This window comes from Hemicordylus capensis, chromosome 3 (assembly GCF_027244095.1).
Source record: "Hemicordylus capensis ecotype Gifberg chromosome 3, rHemCap1.1.pri, whole genome shotgun sequence".
In the NCBI taxonomy this organism is placed as follows: domain Eukaryota; kingdom Metazoa; phylum Chordata; class Lepidosauria; order Squamata; family Cordylidae; genus Hemicordylus; species Hemicordylus capensis.
Window position 1 is genome coordinate 40,983,044 of NC_069659.1, and position 18,632 is coordinate 41,001,675.

Here is an 18,632-nt window from a genome sequence, read left to right on the forward strand (position 1 = left end):
GACTACAACTCCCAGAATCCACAGGCTTTTGCTTGGGGATTCTGGGAGTTGTAGTCAACAACATCTGGGAATCCCTATTAGAGGGAACACTGCTTGAGGCACCCAGGTTCTAAGCCATATAAGTCCTTAAAGATAAGCACTATGTATTGTGCTTAGAAACATACCAGTGCCATTAGGATTGCAGATCTCCCACTAAGCATTTGAGGAGTTCCCTCACCTTAACTGGGGCTGGGCATTTTGATCATATCACACCATGCTTCATTAGCTGCACCGGCGCCCAGTCTGTTTCCAGGCCCAATTCAAAGTGCTGGTTAAGCTTTAAAGCTCTAAAGAGCTTGAGGCCAGGTTACCTGAGAGACTGCCTTGCCTCTGTCAAATGAGGCGGGTGGCTGCTGGGGAGAGGGCCTTTTCAGTGGTGGCACTTGGTCTAAGTCTCCTTAGTGAGGCTTTCCTGACATTGACACTTTGTTCTTTTAAACACCAGGGCACTTTCCATTTTACACACTGTTCAGCAGTAAAATACTTCGGCTTGGCAGGATCGTTTTGAAAAGGTAAATAGCTTGCACAACCCTCCTATAACAGGAAAATACAGCTTTTTATTTTTTTTGCAATGCACATGCAACATTGTAGGACTAAAACGCAGGGATAAAATCCGAAAGAAGGCATTGGAAATGTGAACGGCACCTTGCTGACAGCGCTGGGGCTATGATATTGAAACACAGACAGTCTGGAAGCACACTTAGTGGACAGTGGTGACACTGTTGTAGCATGTAATCTGGAAAGAGCCCAGATGAAGACATTTCTGTTCACTCAGACTCCTTAAAATTGATTTCTTAAGAAGTTTTAAAAATGTTTTGTATTGTCATTTCTTTTTTATGTATTTTTATTGGATATTTTTAACCAAGGAGGCGATTCTCATGACCGCCAAAAAGCAGGCTAAGGAAGCCTAGCCCACTTTTTGGCGGTCGGGTACTGCCACAGGAGCCAAGTGGCTCCCAGCAGCAAACCGCCCTAACTACTACTCCCCTTAGCCCAGGTTAGGCAAGCGCTCTGCTAACCGGGGTTAACGGATTGTGTGTTGCTGTGGCGCGGCTCTGTGGCACGGCAACTCATAAAGAGACCCCCGTCCGGGAGGCTAAAAAGCAGCCTCCCGGCTTGGGGGTCTCTCCAGCATGCTCTGCATGCTTGCGCAGAGTATTTATTTATTTATTTGATTTTTATACCACCCTTCTGAGTTGGCTCAGGGCAGTTTACAATTATAAAACAAAAATCATTAAAAACAACTAAAACAGAAATACAGAAATTAACAGAAATAACAGAAATTAAAACAGAAAGAGCTCCTGGTGGCGCAGTGGTTAAAAAAAAACTGCCGCCCTGTAACCAGAAGGTTGCAAGTTCGATCCTGACCAAGGAGCTCAAGGTTGACTCAGCCTTCCATCCTTCCGAGGTCGGTAAAATGAGTACCCAGAATGTTGGGGGCAATATGCTAAATCATTGTAAACCGCTTAGAGAGCTCTGGCTATAGAGCGGTATATACATGTAAGTGCTATTGCTATTGCTAAATATAAACACCAATTTAAAAACATCTTAAAAAAACAATTAAACTATCAAAACAATTAAAACTCTGAAAACCAGGTTAACATTAAAACAATTAAAACTAATTAAAAACCCTGAAAGGCCAGGCCAAACAGATGGGTTTTAAGGACTCTCTTGAAGGACAGTAAAGAATTAAGATTATGAATTTCTGCTGGGAGTACATTCCACAGCCCAGGAGCAGCTACAGAGAAGGCCCGCCTCTGAGTCGCCACCAAATGAACCGGTGGTGACTGGAGATGGACCTCCCCAGATGACCTTAACGTGCAGTGGGGATCATATAAAAGTATGCTGGAAATTCTGGGGGGCACACGGCACCCAGACTCACAAGCCCCCGCCGGCTCTGTAGCAGAGCCGGCAGTCATGTGGGTGGCCAATGCGGCTGCCCAGGGCAGATTGCAGGAACATCTGTGGGGAGAGCAGGCTAAGTGCGTTCTTCCCACTTAACCTCATCTGGCGGTTCCCGCTGATCGTCGGAACCGCCTCATTGTGTAATTGTAAAGGTACTTAGAGAACAATTTGATATGGGGAGGCTGACAAATAAAGTTTGTTTATTATTATTAACTTCCCACTACCAAACTTAATAACCCATATTTCCCAAAAGTGCCTTTTCTTCCCCCTGCAAAAACAAAAAAAAGTTTTTTAAAAAGTGAGGAGCTGCTCCTCAAGTGTTCCCTCTGTCTGTACCCCTGAATGTACTGCAGTTGTTTAAACACTTCTGAGACATGTTCCCCATGGCCAGTCTCAGCAGCCTAGCAGCTGTATATTGAACTAACTGCAATCTCCAAATACAGTACATACAGTCCATTTGAGTAGTCTAGTCTGGAGGTTGTCAGAGCTTGGATAACTGTGGACATCATAAGCAGCAATAGCTTTCACACCTTCAACAAGGTTTTAAAAATTGGTCTGTGGCAATTTTACTGTTTATTTATTTATCTGACATTTATATCCTGTTCTTCCTCCAAGGAGCCCAGAGCAGTATACGTGGTTAAGTTTATCCTTACAACAACCCTGTGAGGTGAATTAGGCTAAGAGAGAAGTGACTGGCCCAGAGTCACCCACGTTCAAGGCTGATTGAACTCAAGTCTCCCCATTCTCAATCCAAAACTATAACCATTACACCACACAATTATACTTGGGGGAAAGAGAGAAAAAATATGCAGGGTCTTGTGGGGTGGAGCTTGCCTGATATGCCTTATGCCTTGCACAAATACAGGTTTTGTACCATCAGGGTTAGCCACCTAATGGCACAGTGTGGAAATGACTTGATTAGCAAGTCAGAGGTTGCTGCCAGTTGAAATCCCCGCTGGTATGTTTCCCATATCGGGCAGAAAGGCATAATCTCATACTGTGTGAGAGAAGGGAATGGTAAACCTTTCCTGTATTCTAGCAAAGACAACCACAGGGTTCTATGGGCACCAGGAGTCGACACACTGACTCAATGGCACACTTTACCTTTATTTATTTATTTATTTAATTGATTGATTGATTGATTGATTGATTGATTTATATACCACCCTTCCAAAATGGCTCAGGATAGTAATCCTTTACTATCAGGATTAAAGCTTATTTTTAAAATGACCCTGAAATAGGGCCTAAGGCTGAACAAAACCAAACCAAACACCATAACCCAGACAAAAGTTCAACCAGATGGTAGCCTTTATACAGTTTAACTCTACTTTCTACACATACATAAATGCATGAACTTTTCATGACAAAAAAAAGATGAAAAGGGGAACTGCACCATGCACCATCCGGCTCAGGAACATGGGTTCCATAGTGTGGTGCAGTGGCTAGAGTATTGCGTTTAGACTGCGGAGACGCAGCTTCAAACTCTCCCTCTGCCATAATAACCCTCAAAAGGTGACTTTGGGCCAGTCACTAATTATCACTGTAATTTAGCTCACAGGATTACTGTGTGTAAAAGAGGAGGTTGAGAGAAAACTATGGATACTGATACATCCTGGCAGCAGTGGTGGGGCTAACTAGGTAGAAATGAAATTTGTTATAAAAATTAAAAATGTACATATTATTATTATTATTATTATTATTATTATTATTATTATTATTATTATTATTATTATAAAATTCAATTTCTATACCATCCTTCCAAAAATGGCTCAGTTTACACAGAGAAATAATAAATAAATAAGATGGATCCCTGTCCCCAAAGGGCTCACAATCTAAAAAGAAACATCAGATAGACACCACCAACAGTCATTGGAGGTACTGTGCTGGGGGTGGATAGGGCCAGTTACTCTCCCCCTGCTAAATAAAGAGAATCACCGCGTTAAAAGGTGCCTCTTTTCCAAGCTAGCAAGAGATTATCACGGTTCCCTTCCCTCTCTCCCACATGTATGAGTCTAGATTTAGACTGCCAACTCCTTGGAGCGCAGTGACCTGTCCTGTATTCTAATGATGGTGTACTCTGCGAAGTGCCTTTTGCACGTGGGTGGCGCAAAAAAAAACAACAGCGACGCTGGAGCAGCCCTCTTTGTCCTCTTCCCATTGATCGACATCGACCAACTTGGAAGTGCGCGCGCGCGTTATTTGGGGGCGGGGGGGGGCGCGTGTGGGAGAGATGGCAATACCCTCCCAAAGCTCGTCCAAGCACGCCAAGCCGCCTTGCCCTCCGCCTGCCTGCCCCTGGCATTGAAGGGGCAGCAGCGCCAGGACCCAGGTGAGAGGCGAGGCGAGCCAGTGCCGGGCTCTGTGAGGGGCGGGCCCGAGTGTCAACGCAGCGTCGGGAGAGTGGGTGGGGGACGGGCTCCCCACTTGACAGGAGGGAGGGAAGAAGCACCGGCAGCCGCCGCCGCCGCTGCCACCAAGAGCAGCAGCAGCTCCGGCAGGAGCAGGGTGAGTCGAGAGGAGGGGGTTAAACCGGGACTCGCTCCCCCCCCCAACACACACACACAGCCCACGCAGCAGCGTCCACACGAGGAGGCTCGAGCCGAGCCACGCTGGTTTTCGAGGGGAGTGAGACGGGCAGGCGGGCAGGCAGGCAGGGAGCAGCCGCGCCTTGGAGGTAGCGGCGGGGGGGGGGGGGTCGCGCACATCTTCCCTCCCCGCGCGGCGGCTCCTCTGTTTGGGGGGCTGTGAGGGAAGCAGTTTCATTCGGCGAAAGAAGTTTCCCAGATGCCCAGAACCCGGCAGGAAGTTGGGGGCGGGAGGGGGGGTTGTCCCCGTGTCACCTCACACGGCTTGCCCCAGCCTCTCCCCCCCCCCCACTCCGAATTCCTGGGTGTTGTCAGAGCCCCCTCATTCGCTTCCCCCTCCACCTTCCGTAAAGTTGTGGAGTTTGAACCCCACCGCCGCTTTCTCCCTATCGTCCTCCAAGATGCAGGATCTCCTCCTTCCTCCCTCCTTTCCTCTCTGCTTTGATCTCCTAAAGACCACCCCCTCATATCCCCCTCCCCTTTCCTTGTAGGTACTGCTAATGTCCCTCTCCAGTTATCCTAGATCCCCACCCCCTATTACGACCCCTTAATTGCCCCATCGAGCTAACAGTTCATCCTGCCTTCTCGTGTCTCCCTTCATTTTCTCTCGTCTTTCCCTTGGCAGATGCCCGTGCTAGCAGCCTGTAAGAGCGAGATGCCAGTTTTAGAACAACAAAGGCCACAATATCATCCTTTAGTAGGAGACTTATGTCCCCTTCCCTCCTTTTTTAAAAAAAACTTTTGAAGGAAACTGGGGTGCCTTAATATCTGCCCTAAATAGCTATCGTGCTGCTCCTCCCCTCAAGTATGTTTGTTTGTTTCTTCAGTATATAGAATATGAAGGCCAGCTGGATGCTAATAGATTTCTGTATGAGGATTGCTGCTGCCCTCTCTGGTCTGAAGTAAAGGCTAAGAAATACACTGCCCTACCATATGCTCTGGGTGCCAGCTATCTTATATCGGGACATTTTATATTTACATGTCTTTATAAATAGTTTAATCCATATTTATGTATCAGAAGGGAAGTGACTTCATCAGCCATTTCTAATCCTAATTTGAATGCATATTACTAAATAGGGTCATTTTGAAGCTTTCTGGTTAGTAGAATGTCCTAAGTGTATTTGTTTGGAAGGATATTACACTGAGTCTGTAACTTTTATTGATTAATTTTATATATAGCATTGATATTTCACAATTTTACTCCAAAGAGTATTTTCTTCCATGTCAGTGTGTTTTCATTAGGGTGGTTCTTTTGCTACATGTGCTAATTTTTCTAAATTACTGTATCAATTGACTCTTAAAAATACTTTATTTATAATATATCTGATGTATTGTGTTTAAAAGAATTAAGGATCTGATAGTGCTTATATTCTCCTTTACCTTATAACTCAATTAATTAAATGCAGCTGTATATTAAATCATTAAAAGCATTGCTTTGGAAGAAGGGATGCCACTTAGTACCAATGGATGATACTCATCATTTCATAGCTAAGTAAAGCTAGCCTTTGATTCCATTAGAACAGTAGATCAGTACATCATCGGGCCCTTTGACGTTTGTAGGCAGGTAAGACTTCTGAGGTGTGTACATTTTATTCATAGGCATAATGGGATCAAACTGAACTTTGAATTAAGTCTTCTGATATACTTTTGGGCTAAAACCCTTCTTACAATTATGTGCATTCAGGGCTTAGACACCACTGGTGTCAGTGAGATTTTGTGTGCATATAAATGTATTGTAGGACTGTACCTCTGAGCGGAATAGGGAAGAATGTTATGAAATGGCATTTTTGCATTATGAAGGCATTTGCTTCATTGTCTCAACTGAAATCAGAATTTTTATTTTGCTATTATGCTATTTCCAGGGTTGGTATAGCACAGCAGTATTTCCTTTACCTTTTGAATTCTATACATGATATGGGTGAAATAATATGTCCATAATGTTTAAGCTTTCTCAGCTTCCTAAATGTTTAGGTTTTAATTTCTGGTTTATTTTTAAATTGTTAAATTGTTTTTAGTTTTTGTATATGTTTTTAACTTCTTTTATGCTATTGTTAACCTCCCAGAGATGAAAGTTTGGGGCAGTGTACAAATTTGATTTAAAAAAAAAAAGAATACAGTCATCTCTCCCCCCCAAATCGCCAAAAAACCTCCAAATCACAAAAGAATTTCACCAACCACGACCTGAGTATCCACGGTTGGTGAGACCAGTTACAATTTCCCAGTCGCGGATACTCAAAACTGCAATTGGGAAAACCACGATTAGTGAGGGATGGCTGTATTGCATAAAGGATTGCATAAAGGAAAGCAAAAAGGTCTTCCTGGCTCATAATTTTATTCACACTGTGAGCACAGATGGCACAGTGAGCCTGCACAACATTTAATCAGGAAAGTGAGTATTATCCAAGACCCATACCTCTGAGGGCTTCTACCTTCAGTTTTAAAATCATCTCTGGAACAGGTTAGTATTTCCTCTCTAGTGTACCTACTGCAGATGGTTTGTGGGACAGTGCCCAGTGTTTGTAGTTCTGATGAACCAGAAAGCTGCTGCAAGAGGGCTTGAGAAGATCTTACCCACTGTTTGCCATTAATAATAATAATAATAATAATGAAAAGAAATAGAAAAAATAACCAAATACAAAGATCTACAAATTGAAATTGAAAGGCTGTGGCAGAAAAAGACCAAAATAATCCCAGTGGTAATTGGCGCCCTGGGTGCAGTTCCAAAAGACCTTGAAGAGCACCTCAACACCATAGGGGCCACGGAAATCACCATCAGCCAATTACAAAAAGCTGCTTTACTGGGAACAGCCTATATTCTGCGATGATATCTATAACAATTGACAATAAAATTCAGCCATCCCAGGTCCTTGGGAAGGACTCGATGTCTGGATAAAACAAACTAGTCAATAACACCTGTCTGACTGTGTAAACAAGAAATAATAATAATAAACATTTGTATAGTGCTGTGTTAGAGTTTAAAATACTCCACATATATTATCTTGTTGTAATCTTTATTTTAGTATTATTATTTCTCGTATTATAGATGGAAGGTGGCGGCTGAAACAGAGAAAATGGTGACTTGTTCAAAGCTAGAAAATTCATGACATGGCAGAGGTGACATTTGAATTGAAGACTTCCTGCTTTGTACCTCAGCCTCTTGGTTAATGTGAAAAGGAGTGTGCCCCTGCAAAAAAAGAAGCAAGACTTGCCCTCCTTTCCCAACTGATCTTGCTTCACTCTGCCAATTGAAGAAATTTTCCCTCATCTGGGTTTTAATACCAGAAATAAGTGGAAGGGAGAAACTTGCTTAAAGCGATGGAGAGAAGTGAGGTCAAGTGATGGAGTAGATTATTTTAATTTCCCAATGACATTATTCAGCTTTTCCCAAAACAATTCACACCTACTGCACATTATATGCATCCTAAAAAAGCAGCACTTAGGTGCAGTTCTCAAAACAGCTTAACTTTAGGCACCTCCTGCCACATTAAAGCTACCTATGTGGGAAAGCTCCTGTTGAGTGCTAAATAATATGCTGGCAGTTTAGAAAATGCAAACCATTCTTCTTGAAATATAACAATTGTTGTTATGATGTACAGTATTTGCGTGGTACAAAGGGATGGTTTGCATATTATGGTGACCCAGGTGTGTGAGTGTGTGCAATGCATTTCCGTGTGCTCTGTGCACATGCACATTACTAAGGGCTAACCTTAGGGGTAGGTGAGCCGGGCAGTCGCCCAGGGCACCTGCCTGAAGGTGACAATGAGTTGAGCTGTTTGTTGAGAGTACTGTCTGCAGAAGGCCTGTGAGACTCCAGTGGGATCCCAGAACTCAAGCAGAATAGCACGGGCAGCATTACAGCAAATTATTGAGAGGTAGCTCTGAGCCTTTTTATAGACATTGCTGGGAAAACCTGAGAACCTGTTACACTAGGTTTGCAAACCTGCACAAGCAACACAGCATGGCAACACTGATATACTAACCACGGAGAGGGGCATCAAAGGCACCCCTCCCCAGGGTCCTCCTATTTATCATAGGGCCGGCCCTGCTACCTCTCCTTTTGCATCACAGTCATTGAGGGTAGGCCTCCTGATGTCAACAGTGAAGAGCAGATGTTGTCCTTATTGCAACAGTGCAGTGCTTTGCTCATAGGAATGTATGGCAGCTGTTCACTTATATTTTGAGAATATATTTGGAGACACAATTGCGTTGGGGATTAAACTTGTTATCTGTCCTTATTCTGGGTTTTTTGGTCACACTAAAGTGTGATGGAATGCTGAGGGACTGGGACAGAACACTAGGAAATGGCTTTCATTTAAACATGTAGACTTTGGTTCTTCATTATATGTTTTTATGCACTTCATTGGATGATTCAATATATAAATATTGTAGGCTGCTTAATATAAGCCTCCAGTCAGATCCTCTAAGTAGGTATTAGGGATTTACTGAAGAAATCTAGGTGCTAGTCATTTCTTTTAAAAAACTGTTTTTAAACAGGCTTGCTAGCATGCAAAATAAGGGCTAATGGATACAGATTCTATGTAGTCTTAATCTTTGTCTTCTGAGAGGACTTTAAATTGTATTCTACTGGGTGTAAGAATCCTGTATTTCATAGATTTCAGAAGTTTAACTTTAGAAATAAAGGTAAAGTGTGCTGTCAAGTCGATTTCGACGCCTGGTGCCCACATAGCCCTGTTGTTTTCTTTTGGTAGAATACAGGAGGGATTTACCATTGCCTCCTCCCACGCAGTATGAAATGATGTCTTTCAGCATCTTCCAGTATCGCTGCTGCCCAGTATAGGTATTTCATACCAGTGGGAATTCGAACCGGCAACCTTCTGCTTGTTAGTCAAGCATTTCTCCGCTGTGCCACTTAAGCTGATTAGCTTTAGAGATACTATGGGCTTTTAAAAAAAATGACAGTTGAGCATACAGTGCACATACATCCTATTTAAATCAGTGGAACTTAAGTCCCACTGTGTCCTGAATTGCTGCCTGGGTCTTTATAGTAAGAGCTCCCCAAACCTCATATTTTGTAACCACATATGGTTTTACATAGTCTGCCAACTCCTTTTTAAAAATCACGTGGTGGTAAAATTTAAGAAGAAAGTTTCTCATAAATTTTTCAGCAACCACTTTGTTTCTGTACAAACCTTTAAATTGCACTGCTACTAGTACTTTTTGGAACCTTTTCAGAAAAGCTGGAAAAGCATGTGGATTTTTTGTTTGTTTCTTAATGCCATTCTAAATCGCCTCAAAGTCTTTCCATTCACCCCTCTTCCAGAGCCGAAACTGTGAATTAACTCAGCATTATTATCTGTTGAAATTGACAAAGACACTGTATTGCTTGATGAGGAGTACAAAGTTTCTCTGTACCTCTTTTTGTATTGACTTCTAAGCCTGTGCAGGGTTAAAAGGCCTATATCCTCTCCAAAATGCTTGTCTGAGACATGAGTTTCTGAAACTTCTTTGTTGTGGCTGAGTTGGAGTCTCTTCTTATGCTAACACATTACAAACTGGCTGCACTGTCCTTGCATTCTGTCTCTCATCACACAGTTAATTTTATATTACTGCAGAGACAGTATAAATTGATACTACTTCAGATAGGCAGCTATGTACTGTGCAGGCTACAATAGTGCCTTTCAGACTGTTATCCCTGTTTATTCACCAGAGTACCTGCCTTAATGGTTCTTTTTTTAAGTGGCAGGCAGGACCTGGAAGTCAAATTATATTTGACAGATTATATACAAATTATATCTAACAAACTTTACAAAAGTTCTTTTGTCTGATGAACATTCCACACAATAGAGCAACTGTGAATTATCTGCAAACATCTATTATGTTGGGGAGGAGGGGAGTGGCATGGCTCATTTAATCTTGGTTTAAAAGCCTACTCCTATGGAATTTTATAGTCAGTGCATGTAATACTTAATTAATCATATGAATAAAATCTCTGATATGGTGTTATAAGTGTTGGCATGCAATCTTTTGTTTATATTTTTGCAACTCATGGTTGCAATAATCATGGTGATAACATGTTGTGGTGTTAACAAACATGTTTGCTCTTTGTATTAATTTGTGACTATCTTTGACACTTAGATTTTGCTTTCAAAAACAAACAATAACATTGTCTGGAATTTATTTTGAAAAGGCTATGGCATGTGTTATAGTAATAATAGTAATGACAAAACATTCCCTTTTGGACTCCATTTGACTTCCCTGCTACAACATCTGGGTCAATAACAAGTGCTTAATTGTAGGGATGTACATGAACTGGTTTGTGCACTCCTGGGAGGTGGGGGCCTTTGAGGGGCAGGGAGGGTGCCCTTACCTACCCCAATGGAGCTGTCCTCAAAACCGCTGGTGCACGATTGCAGTGTACCTCCTTGCAGCCCGGTCAGCGCCATGCCAGAAGTGGCTAATGCGCATGTATGTGCACGCGCATTAACCACTTCTGGTATGATGCTGACCAGGGCTGCAAGGAGGTATGCTGCAGCCCCACACCAGCAGTTTTGGGGACAGCACCAGCAGGGCAGATAAGGGCATCCTCCCTGCTCCTTAAAGGCCCCCCCAACTGGCTCAAATGCCGGACTTTCAAAGCGGTTCAGCACGCCACAAAAGGAGTGCCAAACTGGTTCATGCACTTCTCTACTTAACTGCTTTATACAGGGGCGTAACAAGGCTGGAGTGGGGCCGGAGACAAAATTTTAAAATGGGCCCCTCACTGATAAACACACACACACACTTCACAATATATCATCATGTGACATGCCTCTGGGGGGCCCCTCGAGGCGTGGGGGCGCCCAGGCAGCCGCCTCTCCTTGCCTAATAGTAGTTATGCCCCTGGCTTAATAACAGTGCTTAACAGAGAGGCATCAGTGCCTAAGCTTACCTGAAAGACACATTTAGTGAACCTGAAGCCCTGACTCTTAGTTCTAGATGTGTGAGAGCTGCCTATGGCTGCTCAGTGTAACAGAAATGAACTCTCCAAATGGTCAGTGGCTCAAATTAAGCATTCCAAACTCTTGGATTCAGTTAAAAAGGTTCTAACAAGTAACAAGGCTCTAACAAGCTGCCCCCCTGTCTGTTATCTGCCACCCAGGACTGGCTGCTGTGCTGAGGTGAGGCCTTGCAGGATTGGGGCCTGGGGAAGAGGGTGACTTGGCAGTTTCCTGGATTCCATCTGCCTAGAGCTGCCTGCTCAGGGCTATATAGGGTTCTGCCAGTGGCGGCGGGGTCGCCACCGAAGGGGCGACACCAAAGGGGGTCACCCCTTTGGGGGAGCCACTTCAGGGGACAGCAAGGGCCAGGTTTCTTGGCCCGGGTATTTGTATATGGGGGGCTATTTAATAGTGGGGTTTCTGTTTTAATTTGTCCTGGGTAAGATAGTTCTAGGATGTGTCTGGGCTCACCTGGAGATGGGGAGACAGGGGATGTGTCCACTGACTATGGGGCGGCCTTTCTGGTGGTGATGGGGAACAGAAGAAGTAACGTTGGCAGGTCAGCGGGCCGTTACAGGGGAAGGGGACTTGGAAATCTAATAGCTGTTTCCCTTTCTGGCTGTCCTGCCAGCTCTTTGACCTTGGGGAGCAGTGCCAACCACCCTTGGAACCTCACCTTGCTCCTCTGTAATGCCAGGTTGGTCCAGAATAAATCAGAAACCATCCATGAATTGATTCGATGAAGGTGCCAACCTGGTATGTATTACAGAGACCTGGCTGAGGGCCCAGTGTGGTCCCAGCTTCTCCCTCCAGGGTACTGTTGAACAGGTGAGGGACTGTGGGCGGGGAGGTGGAGTGGCTGTGGTCTATAAGAATAACCTTTCCCTTACCAGGATCCCTGTTAGAGTGTTGGACCATATCAAATGTATGTACTTAAGTCTGGGCAACAGGGATAGACTGTTGGTGTACCCATTGCCCCGCTGCTCAACGAAGTCCCTAACTGAGCTGACGGACTTGGTCTCGGACTTGGTGTTGGAGTCCCCCAGGCTTGTGGTGCTGGGGGACTTCAATGTTAACTTTGGGACCAATTTGTCCGGGGCGGCTTGGGAGTTCATAGCGGCCATGATGATTATGGGCCTATCCCAAGTGGTCTCGGGGCCGACACACATTGCTGGTCACACGCTTGATTTGATCTTTCACTCTGATCAGGGTGGTGTTCCATGGGTGGGGAATCCTGTGATTTCCCCATTGTCATGGACGGACCACCATCTGGTTAAGGTTGGACTCACAATCACTTCACACCTTCGCAGGGGCATGGGACCTATTAGGATGGTCCGCCCAAGAAGGTTATTGGATCCAATGGGATTTCAAGAAGCCTTGGAGGGATTTACTGTTGGCTCCGCTGGTGATCCTGTTGATGCCCTGGTGGAGAATTGGAACAGCAAATTCACCGGGGCTGTAGACGTGATTGCTCCTAAGCGTCCTCTCCAACCCGCTTCAAAACTGGCACCTTGGTATACGAAAGAACTACGGGGGCTGAAGTGGTGAGGTAGACGATTGAAGCGCAAGTGGAGAAAGACTCAGCTTGAATCTGACAGATTGCAACATAGAGCTCATTTGAAGACCTATGCTCAGGCGATACGTGCAGCAAAGAAGCGATTCTTTTCTGCCTGTATTGCATCCACAAGCTCACGTCGAGCGGAGTTGTCCAGGGTTGTGAGAGGGCTAATATGTGCCCCTCCTCCCTTGAATCAGAATCTGGAACCACCGATTACCCGCTGTGATGTGTTTAATGAATTCTTTGTGGAAAAAATCTCTCATATTTGGGCCAACTTAGACTCCGTCTCCATAATTACTTTAGTGTCTGATGTGGAGCTGTCCAGCGGACTCCTCTTGTATGGTTAGGTTGGATCAGTTCTAGTTTGTGACTTCAGAGGATGTGGACAAGCTGATTGGAATGGTGCGGCCTACCACCTGTTCTCTTGCCCCTTGCCCCACATGGCTTATACTATCTGGCAGGGGGGTTGTTGTAGAAGGCCTGGTAGAGATTATAAATGCGTCTCTGAGGGAAGGTAGGATGTCTCCTAGTCTTAAGGAGGCAATTAGGGAGCCCCTGTTAAGTTGGCAAAGAGGCACCTTTTAACGTGGTGATTCTCTTTATTTAGCAGGGGGAGAGTAACTGGCCCTAACCACCACCAGCACAGTACCTCCAGTGACTGTTGCTGGTGTCTATCTTATGTTTCTTTTAGACTGTGAGCCCTCTGGGGACAGGGATCCATCTTATGTATTAATTTTTCTCTGTGTAAACTTCCCTGAGCCATTTTTGGAAGGGCGGTATAGAAATCGAATGAATGAATGAATGAATGAATGATTAGACCGCTTCTGAAGAAGCCTACCTTGGATCCCTCAGAGCTGAGTAACTACAGCCCTGGTTCCAACCTTCCATGGTCGGGCAAGGTAATTGAGAGGGTGGTGGCCTCCCAGCTCCAGACAGTCTTGGAGGAAACTGATTATCTAGACCCATTTCAAACTGGCTTCCGGACTGGCTATGGGGTGGAGACTGCCTTGGTTGGCCTGCTGGATGATCTCCAACAGGGAATTGACAGAGGAAGTGTGACTCTGTTGGTCCTTTTGGACCTCTCGGCGGCTTTCGATACTATCGACCATAGTATCCTCCTGGAGCGTCTGAGGGGGTTGGGAGTGAGAGGCACTACTCTGCAGTGGTTCCGCTCCTACCTCTTGGGCAGGTTCTAGATGGTGTCCCTTGGAGACTGTGGTTCTTCAAAATCTGAACTTTTGTATGGTGTCCCTCAGGGCTCCGTATTGTCTTTGATGTTGTTTAACATCTACATGAAACCGCTGGGAGAGATCATCAGGAGATTTGGTGCAGGGTGTTATCAGTATGCTGATGACACCCAAATCTATTTCTGCATGTCAGCATCATCAGGAGAGGGCATAACCTCCCTAAATGCCTACCTGGAGTCAGTAATGGGCTGGATGAGATATAACATACTGAGACTGAATCCAGATAAGACGGAGGTACTCATTGTGCGGGGTCGAAACTTGGGAGACGATTTTGATCTGCCTGTTCTGGATGGGGTCACACTTCCCCAGAAGGTACAGGTACGCAGTCTGGGGGTGCTTCTGGATCCAAGTCTCTCCCTGGTGTCCCAGGTTGAGACAGTGGCCAAAGGTGCCTTCTATCAGCTTCGGCTGATATGCCAGCTGCCTCCGTTTCTTGAGGTAGATGACCTCAGAACAGTGGTACATCTGCTGGTAACCTCCTGACTGGATTACTGTAATGCGCTCTGTGTGGGGCTGTCCTTGTACATAGTCCAGTTGGTTCAGAATGTGGCAGCCAGGCTGGTCTCTGGGTCATCTAGGAGCGACCATATTACTCCTGTATTGAAGGAGTTACACTGGCTGCCGATATGTTTCCAGGCAAAATACAAGGTGTTAGTTATAACCTATAAAGCCCTAAACAGTTTGGGCCCTGGGTATTTAAGAAAATGTCTTCTTCATTATGAACCCCACCGCCGATTGAGATCATCAGGAGAGGTCTGTCTGCATTTGCCACCGGCTCATCTGGTAGCTACTCAGGGACGGGCCTTCTCCATTGCTGCCCCGAGGCTTTGGAATGCGCTCCCTGGTGAAATAAGAGCCTCTCCATCTCTGACAATCTTTAAAAAGTCTATAAAGACGCATCTGTTCACCCAGGCTTTTAACTGATATTGTTTTGATTGTTTTTAATGTTGTCTTAGAATATTGTTTTAAAATTTTTTAATTGCTGTGTTTTAAATTTCTTGTTTTTGCCAATGTTCTTAGAATATTGTTTTAAAATTTTTAAATTGTTGTGTTTTAAATTTCTTGTTTTTGTGTTTAACTAATGTTTTAATGTTGTTTTTATCTTGTTGTAAACCGCCCAGAGACGTAAGTTTTGGGCGGAATAAAAATATGTTAGTTAGTTTGTTAGATAGATAAATAAATAAATAAATAAATTTCTCCTACCTGGGAGGATATAAATGGAAAATGGCTTATTGTCTGGAGAAAAATTTGCTCCATGAGGCTTTCTTTCTTGATAAAAATGAAGATCTATCAATTTTGTGGTCACTGTTAAAATTCCATTGCTGATGGACACACCCAGCATGGGTCCACCTCAGTCAGACTGGATGATCTGCTGGTTCTCTTGAGATAATTGTGATTCTTTAATCCTCTAAGAACTCTCATTCTGCTTGAAACTAGAGTAATGCCTCAGAATACCACTTTATGTCTCATTTGATATGGCTCAAATTAGACTTTCTAAAATAAACCCTGTTCAACCATTCCTTCGGTTTTGTGCCTAAATTTGAATGTTTTGCTGCTCACAAGGCCATGCCTTACTATGGGAACATGCTGTGTTGGAAATAGGCAGTGGGTAAGTAGGTAGAAAGGTATGTGCAGACATACACTGGACTTTTTGTGACTACCTAGGAACCTGGGCTTGTCTGGAAAAGGCTGTAAAGAAAGGGCTGTAGTGGCAGAACCTACCAAAGTAAATCTGTAGAGCGAAATCTAGTTGGCTTAAAGCTTGTTTCACATGTACATTTAAGCATAGTCCTGTGTTCTTAAAACAACCTAACAAAGTGAAATTTAATTCAGGTGTTGAACATTTTATAGTAATGCTGTGGCAATATTGTGTGCCACAACAAGCAATGCAACAGTTGATGCTAATATTGGTTTGCAGATTTCACTTATTGAGATAAGGAAGTGAAGTGTGATGTTGTCATGGTGACCTGCCTATAAGAGAGTACAAGGAGAACTAAGCTGCTGAATAATTGATATGCTCCTAAGATCAGGAATGATTTACATGCTGTTCTCTTTGATGTTCAGGCAGACTTCAAACATTTTTAAAATCATCAGGCAGCACACAAGCCAAACTTGTGACTAGTTTACCAAAGCCATTTTGATTGATCTGTATATTATGTGCTTATAAATAACATTAATGCAACACAATGACCCCAGCCCAGCTCTGTCTGTGTAGCAGCTGCAGGCTCAAACTAGCTTTTCAGCAGGGAGGAGATGGGCAGTATTAACACAGCCTTCTTCACCTTGTCCTAAACAGCTAATCAAGGAAGCTAACTGGGGCTGTACATGTTTTGGTGAAGCAGTCTGGGGAAATCATGGACACACAATAGCAGTTTCCATTTGTTGTTGCCTGCAAACCAAAGGATAACACACGGCCCCTAACTTGATTGGTATGATTGTGTTAAAGGCCATAGCCTTACACATTTGCTTATACATAAATCCCACAGGCGGAAACAATATTGGTTATTAATAGCAAAACAATACTGACTGAAATGACAAGAAGTACTTGGGAGGAAACTGTGACTGGGTCTTCCATATGTAATATGTTCAGTGACATATTCATGAAATACACATTCATTCTACCATACAGTGTATTTTCAATATGTTCTACATGCATGTGCATACCTAATCATAGTCTACAGACTAAAATGGAAGAGAGAACGAAGAAATATTTGGTTCATTGCATAGTTATAATGATCTTCAAAAGCTTTTATTATTGAATCAGTTTAAAGTATTGGGTAGCCACCTTAAGTTACAGTTTGTGAGCCACAGCATAAGTGCTCCTGCCCCAAATCTATCATCACTACCTCCAGTAGTTGTCTGTATTACAAGTGCTACCTTGTATCTTTTTTGGAATGGCCTATTTTTGGTTGAGAACAAGAATATGAGCTGTCATTAGGGCAAAGGGGACAAGAAAGTGGGACAGCATGGAACTTCTTTAATAAATAGAAAGCTTGAGAATATCTCTGATTAACATGGCCACGTCAACTCCCACAGACTGGTCAGGCATGTTAATATTCATTGTGAATCCTTCCTTTTTCTTCAGTTTAATCAACTGTCTTTAATTACGTTGAGATATCATGTTTAATATATCCTCTGACAACAACATGGCAAAACACCCAGTTAGTTTCAGAGATGTTTATTTTTGGTAGCTGCTGCTCAGATGTCCTTTTAATCTAATATGTGTTTCTGCTTATGTATTCATTTCTGTCTGATATGAAACCAAAAAACAGCTATAGACTTTGGCTTTTCCATTATGACTTAAAGATCAGAAATGGATAGATTTCATAGGCCTTCACATGCCATCAGATATTATAATGAAGCATGGGAACGATCTGCATTTACCCCTACACATGTATAAATGGATACATGTACAGTACAATAATTTTATGAGAAGGCTGACCAGTAATAATATATTGTGTGTAATAATGCCATGGCTCATATCATTTCCCGTCTACATTTCTAGTGTAACATCACTAAGCCAGTTATTCCAAAGGCAGCTGAGGTGCTTGCTCTATAGTAACTGAAGTCAATTAGGCTACTTCTGGGATAAGTGGTGTGAGAGCATTACTAACAAGTTAAAATTGTCTTTAACTAAAGTACTGAATTGTTGTTGACTTCTCTGTTGGCCTGGTATTGTGTTTTTGGCTTTTTACTTCTAGGTTGTCCTCTAAATAAAAAGGAGGTGGGCTTTTTTTTTAAAAAAAACCTGTTTTTAAAAAGCAATGCTTAAGCAAGGAGTAGTAAAAGCGAGATCTGCAGATAATTATACAGTAGTGCATTTCCATAGAATAAACTTCTAAATAGCCTGTTGGAACTCTATAGTAGCTATAGCTATAGCAGAAGACATATGTTTTAAATTCTTCCTATACCTCTATGTGACTGAGTGGTGTGGCTATATGACTAATGGCTCACTTGGCTGCAAGTGAGATCTCAAACTGTCTATTGATGGGATAGCCAGGATTGGGAGAAATGGAGGCAACACAAGTGTGGTGAAACCTATGTAATGAAAAGGCTTGATGGGTAGCCAGAAGGACTTGGAGGACTGTGGCTGTAATCAAGTTATGAATAGCTGGTTTCTAGGTAAATTGGCTTCATACCCAATGGACCGGCCTTACCATGTGGTGGGGTGAAAGCAGTTCACTTCAGGCAGCAAATTGTGGGCCAGTTCAGAGGGGCTACAGTACCTCTCCCATGGATGGCTTACTGGGGAAGGAAGGAATGGCATTGCACTGTATTTCCTCTTCCTTTCCTAATAGAATATGAAAGAATGTGTTCTGCCTCATTTGTTCTTTGCTTCAAGCAGTGGAGTCATGGGCTG

The 18,632-nt window shown here is 43.5% G+C and overlaps 1 protein-coding gene across 1 annotated transcript in view; it reads left to right on the plus strand.

The window, feature by feature from the left end:
• Window positions 1–4,340: 4,340 nt before the first annotated feature.
• Window positions 4,341–18,632, plus strand: part of FRY (FRY microtubule binding protein) — a 343,900-nt gene continuing 329,608 nt past the window's right edge. Inside the window, exon 1 of the mRNA XM_053312387.1 lies at window positions 4,341–4,449. The gene's annotated coding sequence lies outside the window, so the exon portion shown is untranslated. The remainder of the gene's footprint in view (window positions 4,450–18,632) is intronic.